Below are 20,279 nucleotides of genomic sequence, written 5' to 3'. Positions count from 1 at the left end.
AGGCGTGTTCCCTTCTTGGGTGGCCGGGTTTGTCTGCGATGCTTTCTTGTGTTGGCCGACTCTCAACAATTATTTTGATTTTTCACCAGACGATCTGCAGGGTGTTTCCGAAGAATCGCAGAAACGGCTCTCTACAGGAAGTCAAAAACACGAATGCCATTGCGTCATGTCAACCCACTGTGGCAGAATCTCGATTGTATGTGACATTGCTGCATCATTCGAAAATAACTGTCTGTGGGCACCAGTACCTCCTAAAGTAGGAAAAAAATAACAATTCATCACAATTATACTGTAGTCTAAAACGCCATATCACTACGTAACTGCTTTATGACAGAATCACAAGACTCAAGCGAAAATCACCAAATTAGTAAGTCCAGGCAGAGAGAATGCTCTGCTTCTGGAATGTTCCCAGTGGAATATGAGGCTGCACAGAGGATGGAACAAATCCCAATGGGTTGCGGTAAGCTTAATTCGGGACGCAACGGTTACCAGCTAGAGGTTAGAACATGGACACGAAATAGTCACGATGTAAGATTGTCTGCCAACTGTGTAACTGTCTGAGGTAGATAAACGTCCGTGATGAACAATGACTCTTCAGTACAGAAATGAGTCCAAAGCATATTTTGATACACGTTCATGTAGTTTTTTTTCTGAAGTTGCTTACATGATGAAACATAACGCGTGTGTGTGTGTGTGTGTGTGTGTGTGTGTGTGTGTGTGTGTGTGTGTGTGTGTGTGTGTATGTATATATGTATATATATATATATATATATATATATATATATATATATATATATATACACATACACATACACATACATACACACCCAGTCTGAGGAGTAATTATACTCCTTTGTCAAGCAATTGACAGCCTAATCTCAAAAATATTAGATTCATGATAAATTTCTAAAATCTTCTACTAGATCCCAGTGTTAAGACACAGTTAGTCTCACATCCACTTATATGTTACTACCGAGTACTGTAAAAACTACTCACACGGCGTTTTCTATACATTTACTCTGCTCTGTGCTTCACAGCATCTCGGCTTCTCGACCCACAGCGACTCAAGGACACAACGAGGGAATGACTTCAGTGTTGTTGGTGTGTGTCTTGTGTTTCTGGGGCAACAGTGAGATTATTACTGCAGCGAGAGCCTGAGGTGCTGCTGGTGATGCCAGATAATTATACATCAACAAACGAACCTTCAGAAAAGGTGTGCTGCCAAGGCTCCAAGGCCATATCAAATTTAAAAAAAAAAGAAGCAAAAATAAGAATACAAAATGCAGTTTATGCATATTTGGATTTTTCATTAATTGTCAGAGACATATAACTGTATTATTCCAGAGCATCGCCCTTCCCCCTACTCATGTCTGTTAGTGCAAAATATACTGAATTACAAAAATGATGTAATCTCTCTGACAATTCATACTTAGTCAGTTGTAGAGGGGAGTATGTTGTATTTATGTCAATATTTTTTTTGTCTTGCATGAACTCGTACTGTCATTCAAATGTTATGACAGTACCCGATTAAAAAAAAACAGTGGTTCACAGGAAGAAACCGATGAGACATTCCCTCTCAAAATCATTTTTAATGCCAAATTTTCTTTAATCAATAAAATAAAATAGAATGACTTTCATCTGCGTGTCCTCTGTAAATAAGACTGACTGATTTATTTAGTTATAAAGCAGAAGAAATATGCAAATTAATCCATAAGAATGATTTGATACAGTTTTACGGTGTCAGAAGTACATAATATCAATTTGCTTGATTTCTTTTTGTGTATTTTATCTGCAAAAAACCTAACATTCACTCACCTTTTTCCATTTGTTTACTGACAATTAGTCTCACAGTATGCAAGGTGTGTTTAAACCTGCGGGTCAACTTCACCGCTGTGAAGTGCTTGTTAACGAGTGATTTATGAGTCAAGCGTATTACTGTGAGATTTCAATGATTTGTGGAAATTGCCCACCCCCGGTTATTGTGCTTTTTGCCGTAGAAGTGAGGAGGTTTAGTCAAAACTGATTTGCTCAGTGATTAATGAGTTATAAATCTGGCATTCATACACGCTCTGTGGTGTTGGCAAAAGAAATAGGCTGCATCCATATGGACAGAGTTGTAAAACCATGAGAAAACCTTAAAAATCAAAACCTTACAATCATCTTCCCTCTTCTCAGTACCCTGTGGTTTGTACCCTCCAATTTTCCTTGCTGACTTCATGCTTGCCTTGTCCAGAAAAACTCTTCCCCTTCATCGTCGTATGGGAGATCACCAGATGAAACCAAACGATAGGCGGGGAAGGACCCACTGGGGTGTAGGATTGCTTGTAGCGAAGCACCCGAGTGCTCGTGTGCAGGATTTGTTTGACTCGGGTAATTGAAAGTGTTTTAAACTATTATAGCAACTGGAGGGCTTGTTTAACTGTCGAGCTGCCAGTCAAGCGGGTGGGCCAAAAGCCAGAGCCCGTCAAGGCCCGTCAGTCAATGGAAACGAGAAGTGTCGGCTTAATGGATTTCTCCACTGCGCGCCGTCTACGCACCCAGTCGAGCTGGGAAAGAGGGGGTGGGAAAAAAATAAAAATCAATGCATGGTCATGTGTGAGCCATCAAACGACCAGGTGGTTTGGAACTGTATTTGTCTTGTGTCGATGTTGAGATGCAATATTGGGAGTGGGTTGGGTACATATATGTGTGTGCATGACGTGTCTGTATCTTTTACACCCATCTCTGTGTGTGTGTTTTGTGGCAGCCTAAGAGGCGCAGGCTTTCTGAGATAGTTTTCTGCTTGTCTCCAGGGGCCTATGTTGTGATTTCTGGTATAAGAGGGGTCACATCATCCTCAAAACAAGTTTGCTTTTCATCCTATATTCTCTCCACAGGTGAAAAATATTTTCTGCCTGGTGTTTTTGTTCTGTGGTTTTCTGTGTGCACACTCATTAGCGCCGACAGACAATGCTCACGAGTACTGGCTCAGTAACCCAGACATTTTTTAGCCATGAAGCAGCACGTCTCCAGCCTTGACAGTGTCATGTGGCTAGTTTCTCTTCGCTAGTCATTCAGCTAATCACTTCACCACTTGGATGGATTGTCATTAACTTTGTGATGATGCCCAAAGGATGAATTGTAATAACTTCTAGACAGGAACCTTTATTGCATCTCTCTTTGCCTTATTTGTTGTTGTAAGAGCTCACGAGGATTGAAGTTGGTATTATTAGCTTTATTTTAATGCTGATAATTAGCAATGCTCTTATTTTTCATTTAACTTTGTCTTAAAATATCTTTTAAAAATTCTAAATGACTTGCTATGAAATTTGTTGTTTGTTATCAATTCATTGATGTCAATCATTCCATCATCAGATATTTTGTTTATGTCCAAAACTAAGGTCAGGCATTTCGTAGCAAATCATTCTGATTTTTTTTTTTTTTTTCAGATTCTGGAATCGATGTTGTTTGTAGTCAAATGCAATCTTTATACATACTCTTATCTGTGAATCAGTTTTTTATTTGTCATATTAAAGCATAAGTCAAATATTTTTTCAAACTGTGCTTCCTGTAGGTATTTTTTGGGGGATTATATAACCAATGGGTACAAAAATTAGTATAATCAAGTGAAAGTGCTACAACTGGAAATGATAGAATGCAAAATGACTACAATGGGGCATCTGTCTGTGTTCCAGTCTACCAACTCCCACAAGTACCTGGTTTCGAGGTCTGAGAAGCAATAAAAATCAGTCTACCGTAAGTATGCTGGGCTCAGTATTGTCAAGCACACATTTTCTACCCAACTACACTACCCTCCGCAGCCACAGTTGTGTGAATTGGCCTGGTTATAAATGGTCTGTAGTACTAAATAATATAAGATGAAAGAGATGGTGCTGCAGCGTATTTCTGCAGTACCTGTGCATATTGGTGATTTAGAGACACTGTCGATGTGTGCAAAATGAAAGGTCTCGCTCCAAAATCTCAAAGGAGAGAAGTACAGCATAAACATGAGAGTTGGAGTTCACAAAGCATATGAAAGACTTGTCAAGCTGATATTTGCAGATTTCTGAATCGTAGCAGCAAAATGTTTGTGACTTTCCATAGACTACTTCAAAGACTCTGAAAACACTGTTTGTACTCTGTGCCTTCTAGACCATCTGGCCAGGAAGAATCCTGCCAGCCAAAAAGGCGAAATCCTACACTGAATCTTTTTTTTCCCAAAGAAAAATGGTTTTCCAGGAGCTGAGACCTGCTGCAGCCAGAGTGAAGGTAATGCTCTTTAAGTTATTGTATTGCCCTGGCATTGGTACACACAAAAACACTGGTACACTGGCATTGGTACACTGAAAAACCATGACAAAGTATTTACCCAAAAGAAGACAAACGTAAAGGAAAATGTCATAATGTAATGTCGTAACATGTCTAACACTGAGCCCGTCAGTGGTGAAAGCAAGCACTGTAAGTGGACACTCAGATGCAGACAAGTGCCCTGTTGCAGCCGTTCATGGTTGCGTGGTGAAGCGTTCACATTCAGTATTAGACCCTCTCCAATCGTGTTTGTAATCTTAATCATAACATTAATCATTTGGACCCCAAAGGGGTCAAAATAGACTGTATTTGGAAATAGCGAGCTTGTGTTGTGTAGTAATGTTAGATCTCACAAAATGTGTGATTTCAAGGCATTATTAACAGAGGCCATTTCTGCCTGACAGTGCAGTGAATGATTGTGGTAATTTGTGATATTTGTTACATGGAAATGGCTTGGAAAAAACAAAGACAAAAATCCTCTAACTGTAACAACATAATCTCCCAAACCTGAAGTTGTGTGTGGATGTCCTTATATACCTTGCACACAATGCCCCACCTCAGAGATATATTTATTTTATCATCTCCAGGTTTGGTTGCAGCAAAAGGCTGTCATAGCACGTACCTTTGCTTCATCTCAGTACCACCTTGTGTGATTTATAGCCAGCAGATCGAGCTCCAGCGCCATCATTTTTAACTGCCCCGTCTTTTATCTCCACCAAATGATCTTATTAACCACCGCCAAAGACTAACACAAGGCAGAAGGAGATGTCTGTGTTGAGCTAAACCAGACTACCCTCTGAAAGGCATCAAATCATTTCACCATGTTGAGAGCGAAAAGTGGTAATTACTTGTAATTGGGGCTTCAAATTTTTCTTGTCCCTCTTTTGCTAGAATGGATGACTTACTTTTTTTCTTTTGGAGGGATGATAGATACCTCAGAATATTTGAGGGGGGCCAAAATTGAAAACAGAGTTTGCTTCACTTGAAATGTATTCTTTTTTGTCTGTCCCCCTTGCACATTTATCCCTCACATGCACTTTCTTACACTTCCTCTGCTCTTTAATATTGGACGATACCGCCATTATCATGCAGTTTCATTTTATTTTGTATATGACTGCCATCTTTTCCTCTGCTTGACTTGTTGCTCTTTATTCATGTGAATATATGTTTATGTTTTTGCAAAAAAAGCAAGCCTGTTGCTCTGACAGATGAAAGTCAGCAGGTTGTGAAGTGCTCATGGTTCAGACTTCACCTATCTTTGAATTTGCCCTTTGTTTCATTGTCAACCACACATCTGTAAAGTTTTTTTTTAGTATCAGGTATAGTTGTGACATTATCACGCTGAAAAAAATGTAAGCATCTGACCACTAGATGGACTCACAAAAACCTGCTGAAATACTCAAAAATCACTTCTGAGGTAGCTCCTGCTCCAGTAGGTATTTGTAGGACAGCATTTTTAAGTGATGACACACACGCACACAAAACCGAGTATGAATAGTTGTTTTCTCTCAGTTGACGAGGCTTTTTATTTATATACTTGTACTCTTATACTATTAGTCTGCAACTTGGTGCAGAAGCTGTCTCTGCAGTGTTGATTGTTAACCTTGTTAGTGCTGTATCTGAAGACTATTTTCATTGTCAGCAAAGACCATTGCTGTCCAAGATGCTGAACGGCTGGGAGATTTTTGAGGCGAAACAGACAGCGAACAGAGTTATTTTCTTTTCCTCACAGTTTTTCAAAGTTGTTAAATTCTGGAGTGTATGTTGGTCACCTGACTGTCCTCATAGTTGAGTTCAGGCATTTAGAGAATTGATGGGATTTGTGAATCGATAAGAATGCTGATTTCCCTTTCCCCCTGTGGTCTTCAAAGACATAAAGAGATGGTCTGAGATAACACACAAATTACTCAACATTTGTAGGATTTGAAGTTGCTGTTATTGAAAAGCAACACATGAAAAATCTGGTGTACATTTGTCTTCATGTAAACTAAAGAAGGAAAGTTCGTAGAAATGGGTGGCAAAATGAAAAGCAAGCATGCAAGAAAGTAAGGATGTGAAACGGTGCTGGGGGAATATTTCCTTGTCTGACTGAATCAAGTTGTAGGGTCTCAGCAATATTTTAACCGTGCTCTTGCATAAAGTTGCTGTTGTATCTACGTGTGTGCCCCCCCTTAACACACACACATACATATTAACAAACACACACACATGCAGATGGGACTTCTGACCAGCTGACGTGTAATGTTTTTACATTTTAAAGCTGATGCAGGGTGGAGGCAGACACTGCTCTGCACTGGTGTGAAACTAATAGTAAAGAACACAGAGGTTCTAAACGGAGTAATCCAATTTGACCTCGTCTATGAGATGACGGCCCATTGAATAACATTCTTCCATGTGGAGCTTTGGCAGAACATCTCATGACCCACTTTTATGGTCTGAGCTCACCAGCTGAGAAGAAAAAGGAGAAGCTCAATGACATTTAAATTGGCTGTGAAAGAGAAAAGCTATAGAACACAAATCTGTGAATGTAATGCTAAAGCAGATTGCATTTATCTCATCTACTACAGTATCCCCTCTGGATGCTGTGATGATAAAACGACATTTTCAGAAGAGAAAAGAGAAGGAAAAAAACCTTTACAGGAAATGGAAATGGCTATGTATATTTGATAGCCTCTATGCTTGTGTGGATTCCATATGCTCAGTCTCACTTTTTCCCCAGCACTGTATGACTGTATGAAGCTGAGGGTGTCCTGCCAGCAGTGGAGACATCAAAAGGGGCAATTTGGCAGAAGTTGAGGGGCCTGAGCACATCGGATTGCAGCAGGAATAACACAGGCTGAGGTGTTATTATTACAAGGCTGATTTAGAACTATTATGGCCAAACTCTGTGGGGGTTTCAGCACTGAGCAGTCTGACAAATAAAAAACATTTTCAGATCATGACTTAGAAGATGCACATAGAATCATAGCATATGTTGCTGGCATAAATTCCTAGCATGGAGGAAATAGTTAATGCACCCTCCCTCCTGTATAACACACAAACACACAGGACTTGGAGGGAGATAGATTTGTACATTCAGAAGGGAGGGGTGTGAGGTTCCCTGACGCCAACTAAATTACATGTGACAGAACCCAAACTCAGCTGAGGTGTGTCTCTTGACACGGTGTGATGGGGCACGCCCTAATGCATTACTGTCCACCAGGGCTTTGTGTATGTGGACGCCCATATGTGTATGTGTGGGCAGGCGAGCGTAGGCCCGTGTATTTGTGTATCTGGGCCTCTTTACTGCAATGTTGTGAGCAGCCAATCATTTCTTCCAGTCTAATTAGCACACATGTAAATTCAGGGTTACTGCAAAGCTCATCCAGGGACGACCCACTGCGACATGGCAACTGTTCAGGGTGTGTGTGTGTGTGTGTGTGTGTGTGTGTGTGGGGGGGGGGGGGGTGTCTCTGAGTTTACACAAGATAATCCAAGTGTAAGAGGGGTTTCCACCACTGTTGACCAATGGCTGCCAGTCTGTGTTGTCACAAGTGCCTGTGTTGGATCCCCCGCTGACAGTAACTGTTTGACCCTGTGCTGCTGACCCTGTTCATCACCACCAGCAGCCACCGAGCACATTTCACACTCTGCTACATCAGGCACACGGGAATCATTTGACAAAATAGTAAATTTGGCCTGCATCAGGCTGAACACAGGATGAGTTAGTTGAGGCTATTCAGATAATTTCAGTACGAAAAACTCAAGTTTTATTAGACATGGCTAAGTTTGAGCTTATCACTTTATCTTTTTACCCTCTTTTTTGTTTCTTAGCTCAGTGTTCCATTTATTTATCTATCTACTCCAGCTTGGTTGGGTGTTTATATATCACATGTGATGCAACAAGACAATTTTAAGGCAGGAATATTATACATCCGCGATGCCCCCCATACAAATGTACACTAAGACTGAATGTGGAACAGATCATTGTGCCTCTGTAGAAACAAGGCTGAATAATGGCTTTGTGGAGAGGACTGCCTGAACAGTGAAACAGCTCATCGAAACACAGTGATGTTTACATGTCGCACATCTGTTGCAGAATGCTTGGATGCAACATAAATTCACACTCCAATGTTTACTTCTCTGCAAACAAGCAAAGCATGGTAACAGTGGAGTCAGTTTTACTCGCTGTTCAAAAGTGGCCATTGTTTCCTGACCTGGGGGGGAGGGGCAGGGAAGGATAGAGGGCGCTGGATCAGAAGGGATAACGACAGGAAGAATAAACACATGAATAAATAACAGCAAAAGGCAAACAGAGCCCAGCCATCACTTCAATTTGTCCGAGCCGTGTTGCTTGCTTGTTCACTCACAGCTGGGAAATTCACGGTAACTTGGTTTGGTCGAGGAGGAGGAAGAAAGATTCTCTGAACACTCACCTCGATGTTGGCGGCCAAATTCATGTGGCAGATGTCAGCATTCAGATGTTTTTAACCTTATCGTGTTGGTTTGTGACAAGGAAGGAAGTGTGTGTGCATATGTGTGTGTGTGTGCGTGTCTCTTAGTGGTCAAAAATGTTTTGTGGTTTCTTCTATATTGGGTATAATAAAAATATATACAGTATATTGTTGAGATCAAGTACAAATTGGCCCATAATTTTTAAGCTGCTGTCATGAGACACACTTGGGCATTGCCAGCCTCTTATTACTCAAATATCCATTTCTTACACAGTCTTTTTTATGTGCCTCCCTTTCTTTTTTCCATCATGGGTTCTCATCTTTTAAAATGTTGTATTACTCCTTGTAAATATTGCCATATAATACCAATTTAACTAGCCTACATTAGGTAGCAGCAGACAAGCCATTATTAAGCAATATATAGCATTTAGTGTGTGGGGTACTTAAGATGGTCAGTTTTGTGGTACTACTTACATACCCATAAAAACACACATAATAGTGTGTTAAGTCTAAAATAATTCACCAAGAGGGACATTTACAATTGTGTGTGTATCAAACTCCAAAACATACAGCAAAGTTCTCTGAAAAGTCTTTTGTAGCCTGTGAGGTTTTTGCAATCTTATAAGTTAATTGCAAGCCACCCAATGATCTTGAGGACAACCGACAATCTGATGCATGCACAATGTGTGACGAGACACCCATACATTAATACATAGTTTCAAAGTACCTACAGTGATGATCAACAACAACACTAAGCAAGAAGAAAGCCCTTTTAATTGTGGAATTCCTGTGCATGGAAAAAGTGATTATATAATACAGGAATAGGCAAATAATGTAAAATGTCACTTAGCTTCCATTGCATTTTAGGTTAGCATCTATCGGCTGTGTTGAGCAGTGCATTAATCCCCGCTGTATTTCTTTGTGGTTGTTGACGTAGGTTAAAGGAGTAGTCACGCTGTGAGATGATCATCCTAAATTTATTACTGTCAGCTATTCGTCCCAGAATGTCTTTGTTTTCAAGACTCTTCGATCACAACCAGATATTGCTACAATTGGTCGTCCTTCGTCTAGAACATGGCCCATAATCGCCCTGTCCACTCCAGCTTGAAGACTCGTCTCAATTACTACCTGATTAGTCAACTGTTAGGGTGCAGCCTTAGCTAGTTGTAATACCTGTAAATGGTTGTTTCAGCGGGGAAACATTTGAAATATGCTGAAACATCCGTGTGCACAACACAGATTTCACTTGCTGGAATGACGCATCTTTGAATGCCACTGCTTTCCAACAGAGCTGCTTGTCTGTTGCTGAGGGTAAAATGTCTTATACAATAGACTTTTAATCGTGCTATTATAGTTGATGACATTTGTATCAAAATTGGCAAGGTTGTTTTCAAATTTTCCAGGTGATAGGCTGATTTGATTTGGATTATTACGTACTATAATGATAAAGTCCCATTCATCATGCCTTTTTTTTTTTTTACTTTTTCAAACTTTTTGGTCTTTTTTTTTTTTTTTGCACAAAATTTAATGCACTATTATCAAGAAGCTGAACGTGTTTGGTACTAAATGTTTTATCTCCATCAGTTAACCTTCAGAATTTACAATTCACACTTGGTCAGCAAAAACGGTGCACAAGCGCTCTATGAGGATGGCATGTATGAAGAATGAGAGGTGCTTCATCTTTGTAGCTAAGAGCCTGTAGGCTACCGCTATTGAAGGGTTTATGTTTCTTTGTCATCTACAGGGTGAGCTGGGCAGATTCATGGAAAGGAACCATCCAGGAAAGCAGGTACCAAGATTTTTCATGATATTCAAACCTGTAAACCTTGAGCACTACTATAGTAGAATATATAATGTATGCTTCAGTGTGTATCTGTTCATGTAGTCAACATTCACTGACGAGTTAGCCGAAACAAGCATTTTCTAGGATCTCGCTGAGCTCTTGAGTGTAACTCCCAGAGGACAGCTATAGGGATCTGTTTCTCTGGGCCTATCTGTGTGCACCAGCACTAATAAACACACATCTTATATATAAGCGTGTGTGTGTGTGTGTGTGTGTGTGTGTGTGTGTGTGTGTGTGTGTGTGTGTGTGAGACTGCATGGCTGACTCAAAACCGACCCTTTGAAGTGAAGTAACGATGAGGGGAAGTTAATTACGTCCCATTATGCAGGCTGGGTGCGACTATGCACCAGTAAAGGCCATGTTTTTCCCTTTAATTAACTAGAAAGCCAAGCACTCGCCTGTCAGGGAGCTGCTAAAAGAGCATTTCAGAGGGAGAAACCCTTGGGGCGTTGATGAGAGGGCGCTAGGACTGGCCACATGTTAATGGCGAGGTGTTAGCATCTTAAACCGCGTTATCACTTGCCACTCTCAGTAGTCTTACGGAAATGTGCAAAGGGAGATCTTTGGGTTGGTCTCCAGGGGAAAACTAGCAAAGCTCCTTGACTTTGAGAGTTAATGCTGCAGCACTACAAAGTGTACAGGACTGGAGGAAGTAAAGAAACTTTTTAACTGCTTAAAAAACCACCGCCAGTGCCGAAGCATGCTACCTTCTTAATTAGAAAGTCCCTTGGATGGCTTATGGATATGTAGCAGTGAAGCCAAACTGGAGAACTTAAGAACCTTGATTATCGTCCTCAGTCAGAGGAAGGCTACTTTTGGCTCATTAGTTGTGAGATTCAGGTTAAAATTTGCTACAGAAAGATAAACTCCCAGATGAAGGAAGTAAACACATTTTCAGTCATCCATTTATGTTCCCAAGTTTATATTTGACATTTTTTTGAAGAGCTGGATTTAAGAACTAGTTTCAAATATTTTCAATTCCTGCTGAAGCACAGATGCATTATTAAAAAGAGCAAACACAAACCTAGCAGAACTTCAGAATGTAGAAAACACTGATAACAAATAATGGTTAGATTCTGTAGTGCAAGGCCTTCAAAAATGCATGTGTGTTGTGTGTCTATTCAGGAGGCAGCATGGGCCAGTGGTGTGTGATGTGGCTGAATGTGTGGCAGGTGACAAGTATTAATATTGCACTCACACTGGCTGACATGGATGTGGATCACAGTAGGTACAGGTTACACAAGTTGTTTGCCTTTTCATGCACACTTTTACATCTTCCAAACACCATGTCACACACAAGAAAGCGTCTTTTTTCTGAAATGGAATTTACTTCTGTGATTCTGTCTTTTATTATACGTTCAACATTATTTTGACACCTCACTCTCACACCTCAGCTTAGGCTGGAAACCCACAAAGGTACAAATTGTTCGGGCATTGTCGAGAAGGAAACAACGACTGTGCATGTTTTGAGCACCATCAGGAAAGGCACAGCATTTTCCTGCTATGTTGTGACTGCAATGTACTTGCAATGTATGTTAAGAATATTCTCCTGCAGGCGTCTTACTGTCAGTTCCTTGAAAAATGATTGAAAATTAACTGTCTACTACATTGTCTTTAACTGGTGTGTTTTTGCTGTGCTTAGCAATGGGTTGCATTGATGCTGAGTCCAGGTTGAGTACTTCTATAAAAAGTGACAGCATAACATATGATGATTACTGTCATAAAAGGCTCATTAATTGAATTGAGAAGATAACTGGTGTAATACTTTTTTATCTTTTTTTTTTCCCTCTACAACTGTTATTTTATGTTTGACGTTTTAAATTGTCTCTTCCATTACCCTGACTTTGAAATTTTTGTCTGGTTTTAGCAAAGACGGAAGTGTCCCTTGACTTATTTTCCAGAAATAATGTGCTTTCCTTGCAAATTTTGGGCCTGAATATAAGATTTTATTCAAATCCAGTCATATAATTGATGCATATTTGTCTTGAGAGCTCATCAGTAATGACTCACTGTTTCTATTTCAGATGCTGAGAGAAAAACAATGACAGTTGACCTCCCACCAAGAATCACGGTATGAATGAAGGCATGTTTTCAGTGACACGTGTACCCTGGTCTAGGGGAGTACTACACACGAGCAGCCTCCATGCAAAGAGGTTAACATGAACCACACATGCAAGTGTTGCCAACATACTGCACAATACTGAGCACTACCAAAGGGTGGTGCTAACCACAAACACTTCTGTTACACATACACATACATACATCAGTCTAGAATTTCTTCACTAAATATATATGGACACAATAAAAATATACCTTTATTTCATATTTATTCACATTTTTATAGCTTTCTCTGCTGTTTGCCTACTATCTTTAGCACATGCCTCAATACACACACCCTCACACATATTTTTTTTTTTTTCACCCTCTGCACACATATTGACCAGTCTGGGGGTCAATGACAGATGACAACAGAGTTGTTATTAATGGCCACTGCGTTCCAATATCTCTGTATCTATGCTGGGAAAATGGTCTGTAGCCTGCCCACACTCCTTCCCCCACACAGGGCTCCAGCTGTCTGGCTCCACTGTGTAAAAAGATCCAGGCTTGTCTCGCTTCTTTATCCTCTCATAACCTCTTAAAACCAAGGAGAAGCCGGGAAAAATCAATAATAAAAAGGCTCCTGCAAGTTTCCAACAAGTTGACAAATGTTACAGGAAGTCATTATAATACAACACATTAGGCACGCTACAGTGAGTAATGGAAAAGTAGATTTCAAAAGAATTACACTGATATAAGATATTTTTGCTTGATCTATCATATTTTTTTCTGTTTTGAACTGGAATTATTGTGTGTAAGAAGATGGAAGCCCAGTAACAGGAATCAAAAATTGTATTGCAAAATAAATAAATAAATAGTGCAGTGTTTGATTGTATGTCCTGGATAGAATAAGTGTTGGAGTAGGAGGGCCTGCAGCTTCGCACACTGTCCTCTTATTGGACAGCTGTCATCTGTGGCCAAACTCCAGCCAGCCATTTTATTCTCCCACCACATGCACCAAAGCCTCCATCCTTTTTTTTTTTTTTTCCTTTTTTTTTATCTCATGGCACCAACTCCTCCTTCATCAGATCATCTGTAACTATAATGTTGTTTTTTCACTTTTCTCGCCTCTGGTGACTGTCAGGACTCCTACGGCCCTGTTTCTTTCCTGACGGCTACTTTTACTCTGTAGAGCCTCAAAAATAATGAGCCATCTTGCTCTTTTTCAGTTTTGTTGTTGGACGCTCTTTGTTCTTGCTTAAACTCGATCTTTCTTTATGTGGGTATTTCATCTGTTTCTAGGTTAAAGCTAAAACTATGACTCATTTAATTAGTTAAGAAAATTAATGGGCATCCGTTTTATGTGCAAAGAAACCACACTATATCTATTTCCAGTTACCCATCACTCAATTGATTAAGTTAGAGAATTGATAGTTGCAGTCGTAGTTTCTCTCTTTGCCAAGAGACCATGGAGATTTTCCAGTAAAACTTTGGAAAACCCTATCATGTTGTGTATTAAAAGATCTGAGTATATTACGGACACTTAACCACTCTTGTGGTTAAAAAAAAAAAAAAAATCAATGGTTGTCCCTTATTACTCACTCCTTGTTTTTGCTTTGTACACTCTCTTAAACTGTTAAAACACACAAACACACACACACACAGGCACACCATTGCGTTGATTTCTATGAAACACACATTTACTGTGCGGCTCTTGTCACACATATTTCATTTATGCTTCACAAACAATGTATCTCCTGGCCTGCATTCTGTCTCCTTTTAGTTTTACCCTTATGTCAGATCTTTGCTCTCACAATTTCATTCAGCTCTCACTCCTCTTTTTAACTCTCCATCTTGGTCTATTTGTTCTTTCCCATCTCGCTCACTCTTTCAATCCCCCCCCCACACACACACACACACACACACACTCTCAGTCTCTTTCAGTCACCCCTCTCTCTCTGTCTCTCTCTGTGGATGGGTTCCGGCTGTTGAGCTGGTGGGGCTGGTGGCCAGTGTGACGGCTCGGCTGTCTGGTGTCGCGTGCGATCAGGGCGGACGTCGTGCGGCGAGGACGATCGGAGCTGAGCGCCTTCGCCTCACCGTGGGTCACCTTTCATGGGCAATTAGTGTTGGAGCATAGGCGTGCTCGCTGCTTGTCGGCCCCGCTTATTGTGAAGATCAACGGCAATCAGTCTCCCCACTTCGCTCTGCACTCTCTCCCTAGCTGCTTTCACATCTCTGCCTCTAACCCTCACTCTCTCTTCCCCCCTGTCTTTCTTTGTTGCTTCACTATCTCTTTGAGCTTTCCCCTGATGTGCTTTTGCAGTTCTCTAGCTAATGGCTGCTGTCTGACAATATGTTGTCTGACTGTTCAGCTCTGTCTTCATTATACACTCTGTGACTTCTATTGCCACTTGTGTTGAGTTTAAAGTATATAATGCTATGAATGCATTCAACTATCCTACATCTTTTGTATCACTGACTCTGCAAAATGTCCCTGTGTTTTCCCTCGGGGAGTTAAGTATACCGTTACTGCCGTTTTTATTGTCACATCATCAATCTGTGGACATCCCTGCGTCAAAACATTAATATTTGTGTGTTCACATTGTGATATAGAAGTTTAGATTTACTCTCAATTAACTTGAGATCAGTAGATATTATGCAGAAAATATAAGATATTACAATTTCAACATTGCATAGTATGTCTGCCAGAGAGCAATGAAAAGTGAAAGTTTCAACTGTAAAATGTCTGTCTCAGTTTAATTGTCTCATCTCCATTTCTTTGAATCTCTAAAAATTCCCCATTGATATGTTTTTATTTGCATTGTGTTAGAACGAGAGAAGACGTGGGTTTTAACCTTTAAGTATTTACCAATGCAGACATCATGGGATACATTTGCAGTTGTTCAGAGGGTCTTTCTCTACTAACGCTGTTTTGAGCGGTGATAAACCCAGGATCTTGTGATGGCTAAAAACGGGCCTGCCTTAATGCACGATCCAAATCCTTGTCAATACCCGATATTTTCATTTTCAAAGTGGAAGGGTCAAAGAATGTAGCATGAAGTATTTACCTGACGGAAAGCTTATACTCACAATTTGGTTCTAGTAAAGAATACTATTCTTAATATTCCCCTACCCCAATCAAAATTGATGAAGGAATGAATTCAAAAAAATCCTAAACACAATGTTACTGAATATGATTGCGTACATATGCTTTTCTTTAATTATCACTTCCGAACATGCATACTAATGTGTACACACACACACACACACACACACACACACACACACACACACACACACACACACACACTCAGGGTTAAGACATATTTGAATATCCTGATCAAGGCCTAATATCAGTTCACTTCTGTAGATATTTCCTCAGTAAACTGACCTTGCATTTTCTTTTTTCAGTGGTTATTTTGATGCATGGACGCTTTTTCAAGACTGTCTTGGGTTAATAATTGTGTTTGTGACAGATTTCTGCAGAGAGCTCTGAAAAGCCACCAGTATCATCTCACAACATGCTTGATAACCTTGTGTACAGATGCAAAGAGAAAGAACAGTAGGCAATACAGAAATAGTAAACGTGAGAATCCCATATTGTGACCTCCATACATACATTACTGTGTGGAATTTGAGCGCATGTGCTGTAACATTTCTGAAACGCCCACTTTACCGCATTCAGCTACAAACACAGAAGAGGAAGAATCAAGGAAAAAGGGCAGGCTCATTTGCATGTGGGGCTTCATTAGATAAAGCTGAGGACAGGGAAGAGTGCATCTTCAGCCACAGTGATGAATAGCTGCTGCATCACAAAGTCGCCTCAAAGTAGTCTCATCGTAACCCTCATTTGCATCGGTGCTATTTATTTATATATTTATTAACTCATTTAATGGCGGACACTTACTGTTATTCCTGTGTCCTCTTGAGAAACCTCTGCAAGGGATCTGCAGTTTAAATAGGCTTATTTTTGATGGTGTTACCGGAGCTGTAACTTGATGAAAGGGGTGATTAGGACCTCAGAATAACAGAAAATGTGTTAATCATGTAACGTTGTAATTGAAACCCAGCGACGCCTTTAGATTTTAGCTCAAGAGAAACTTGACTTAAAGTTAAGTTGTGTATATTTTGAATGGATTGGCTAATAATAATAATGATAATGCTGGCACTCCCTTATTATGTTTAGAAAAAGTGTTTCAAAAGGTGACTTAAGCTTCAGATACTACAATGATCATTCAGTTTATTGAAGGTGTATCCTGGGATATGGTTAAATAAATTCTTATTTATCTGAAAGGGCCTCCCAATGGCTGAGGGGCAACATCCCTCTACTTTATGGCATACTATAGTATCTGCCTGGTGCAAACCCCCAAGAATAACATCAGACATTTAAGCCAATTTTACGGACTGTTTGTAGCTACACTGTGGAATTGCAGGTATGGCACCTGTCATGTGATGCACACTTGTCCAATAAGCTTACATTGTGAAAGAAGCTACTGTGAAATCATTCATCCGTATGGTCCGATAATATTTCGAAAGTCTGAAAGAGCCGGATATCTGGCAAAATCGGCTCAGCTGGTGGAAGTAGTCTATTCGGTCTATGAGCTGCACATTGTGGGAGACTCATGATGGATATAGTTCATGTATTGAGGTAAAAAAGTCCCTGGCTATATCCAGTTACGTTTATAAAACCATGTCCTGGAAGTAGAAGAAAGACATAAAAGTAACAATGAAAAAACAACTAGCACACCAAGGCAACATGATGCCATCAGATTTGGAAGTGGATCAATTCAAAGTTATAGCACCCCATCAAATTTCATCAAAATCCACCATCATCTTTTGGGTTAGCCTGTTAAAAGACACATTTCCTACCTGGCTGATGTGAAGTTTGCTGTAACTTGTTTATTTTGAATCCTCAATTTATACTTTACAGGATAACATATACTTTTACCTCCATATTTTGAAATGGTGGCAAAGTATATGATCAGTATCTGACAATGTAGCTTTGTAAATCACCAAAAAGTGTCATACATATGACAGTTTTACCAGTTAAAACATGAATGCTAAAGCAATGAAATAATTGACAAATTATTGTGCTCTTGCTGTCATACAGCTTCGACCTAATGAATTGGGACTGCGATGCTGTTCACTCCAGTAATCAGAGGAAGTTTGGGTTATCACCTTGAAAAGCAACATGTAACTCGCTAGGTCTTTGATGGTTGAATTATTTGCCAGAAACTGAAAGGCAGTAAAAATTTAAAGTCATCATCAAGGTGAAATATGTCAAAGTTCGCCTCTTCAACAGGTGATCAGTGTCGACGTTGAATTCCACAGGAATTTAACGTTAATACGGTTGGGATTTCATTTTTTTTTTTTTGTTTAAAAAATTAATCTGCTCTCTAAGAAAAAGTAAACATGCTGAATAAATCATATCTTTCTTTTTCTATTCCTCACTGCTCTTTTTTACCCTCTGCTTTTTGAAATTAATTCATTTTTTTTTTCATAAACGCACCCATGGGCAGTTGGATCTCCCAGGCCTCATGCCATGTTGTCTTTTGAACGCAAACCTGTGCGGATGGGCCTTGAACGGCTGTTTCATCTAGTCATCCAGGGCCTGACGAGATTTGACTGGTCCAGTCCCAAGTGAGTCCTGCATCTCAGCGGCTAGCCATCATCCTCCATAAACAAACCACGTCCAAACAACATCAGATGCTGGCTTGCATTTAAACGATGGTTGTCCTGGGAGGCGAGAGGGTATGAGGGGATAGATTTAAAAAAAAAAATATATATATATATATATATATATATATTGGATATATAAATACAATTTCAAAAAAATAAGAGATTATGAACAGAAACTAAACATCTCAAGAGGACTTTTTCTTGCTTTAAATTTTCTTTATTTATTTCTGGTTTTAGCTGAAATTGCCGACATATTACTGTGGTATCATTCTGTTCTTTCCCTCTTTATTGTTGGGGATGTTTTAGCCAGCTTCTTGTTCTGAAATTTATTGACTCCCTTCACACAGGGAATCTCTTGCCTAGAAAGCTCTCTATTATTTAGTAGCAATGTACAGATTAAAGCTCCTGATAAGAAACTGCAGTGTTTTGTAGCCACAGTCACATGAAAATGTATAAAACTGTCTGCTATGAGTATTCACAGCTCATGGCTGAATTGTTCACTGGTGCAGTCGAAAGGGAAGTTAAGTGTCACTGTTATACTTTGGAGTGGGTTATATGGAAACAATCCTTTAATTTTTAAATATATCATTATGGCTATAAACTTTGTTTCTCAAATATCTGTGTGATTATTGGAATTATCGTGAAACTTTATCCGTATCTAGAGCTGGAAAGTCTACCACATCTTTGATATTCATTTCTAGAAAGGAATGTCAAACATATGGTTGGCATCTGAGAATGTCTTAACTACTGTGGTGCTGGGAATTGAAAAGTTCTGATTAATTAAAGTAATATCCTGTGGTCAGTTAAGATTAATTGCATGATTAAAAGTCTAATATTTGGTTGTTTGGGGAGATAAAACGACACGTACAGTATTTCTAATAAGTTAGAAATGCATGACAACGAGTTAGGGGAATCAGTTTTTCACTTAATAACATCCAGGCTTGGATGATCTCAAAATTAGAATTTCTCAATTTGCAGAATAAGAAGTCTCAGGGAGTGCTTGGCATTGAGAGTCATTGTGCGTGATCAGCTTTGTCATATAGCATTGAATGCGTTGTGTGGTTACGTCCTGCATGAGAGGCCTGCTCAAGTTTCAGCTGGACTGTGTTTGCAGGGCACTTGGCCACCATCATGCCTGCTGTCACAGAGACTGTGATTACTCTGTATAATGTGCACTACAAGGGCTATACAGCCTTCAGGAGGGACAGAAGTAGAGCTCAACCTAGTCCGATGACTAATTAGTATTAGAGGAAATTGATGTGTGCAAGTTTGCAGATTAATCGTGGATTTTTGAATATTAAAGTTCACAGCCCTGACTTGCTTCATTTAAAATAAGGGGAGTTATAAAGGTACATACTTTTTCTCTGATTTTAACTACAGTGGCTGGAAAAAGCAGTATTTGTAAACACGTCACCTTTGGCTTTTCCACTATGTAAATATATTTGTAATGTTGTGACAAAAACACAGAGGTGATGACAGGCAGCACAGATTGTGGTATGTTGCAGTGATTGTCTTAGATCCATGAGCCATCAGAAGGCTCCACCTTGCCCAGCTCAGATCTGTGTGCCAGGTTTCCCTCCAGTGCACCAACACCCAGAGTGAAGCTAAGCCAGTTTTCCCGACTGCAGTGCCTTAAATCTCAAGTATGAGTTTTCTTTTAAAAAGAAGAGTCGGAAAAAAACCTCATCCCAAGAGCTTGCAGCCTGGACGTTAATTCTTATTCCCGAATGCTGATTTATTTGAGTTTAGAGTAAGTTTTTCTAATCGGGCTAATGAGAGGCGCTGTGCTCTTGAATGATTTAGTAGGGAGATGGAGCACATACAGAGATAAAGTCTAAAGACAAATTCTCTTTATATTCTCTAATTGGTGTGAGGAAGGAAGAGGTAGTTTTGCAATAAAAATGACTGAATTACTGACAGGAATTACAAGTTGGTTGCTTTACTGCTGTATTTTTCACGCTCAGACAACAAAAAAGGGATCAAATCTTGTCAAACAG

The 20,279-nt window shown here is 39.8% G+C and overlaps 1 protein-coding gene across 2 annotated transcripts in view; it reads left to right on the top strand.

Moving 5' to 3' along the window:
- Positions 1 to 20,279, top strand: part of LOC147240599 (teashirt homolog 1-like) — a 157,100-nt gene that overhangs the window by 10,479 nt on the left and 126,342 nt on the right. For both annotated transcript variants that reach the window (XM_086192871.1, XM_086192870.1), the window contains exons 2-5: positions 3,675 to 3,735; positions 4,132 to 4,248; positions 10,465 to 10,509; positions 12,588 to 12,634. The gene's annotated coding sequence lies outside the window, so the exon portion shown is untranslated. The remainder of the gene's footprint in view (positions 1 to 3,674; positions 3,736 to 4,131; positions 4,249 to 10,464; positions 10,510 to 12,587; positions 12,635 to 20,279) is intronic.

Source organism: Aulostomus chinensis, chromosome 22 (genome assembly GCF_037954235.1).
Source record: "Aulostomus chinensis isolate RoL2024-O1b breed Wild chromosome 22, RoL_Achi_v1.0, whole genome shotgun sequence".
Lineage (NCBI taxonomy): Eukaryota > Metazoa > Chordata > Actinopteri > Syngnathiformes > Aulostomidae > Aulostomus > Aulostomus chinensis.
Note: the sequence above shows the minus strand (reverse complement) of the source record. Positions and strands in the feature narration are given on the sequence as shown.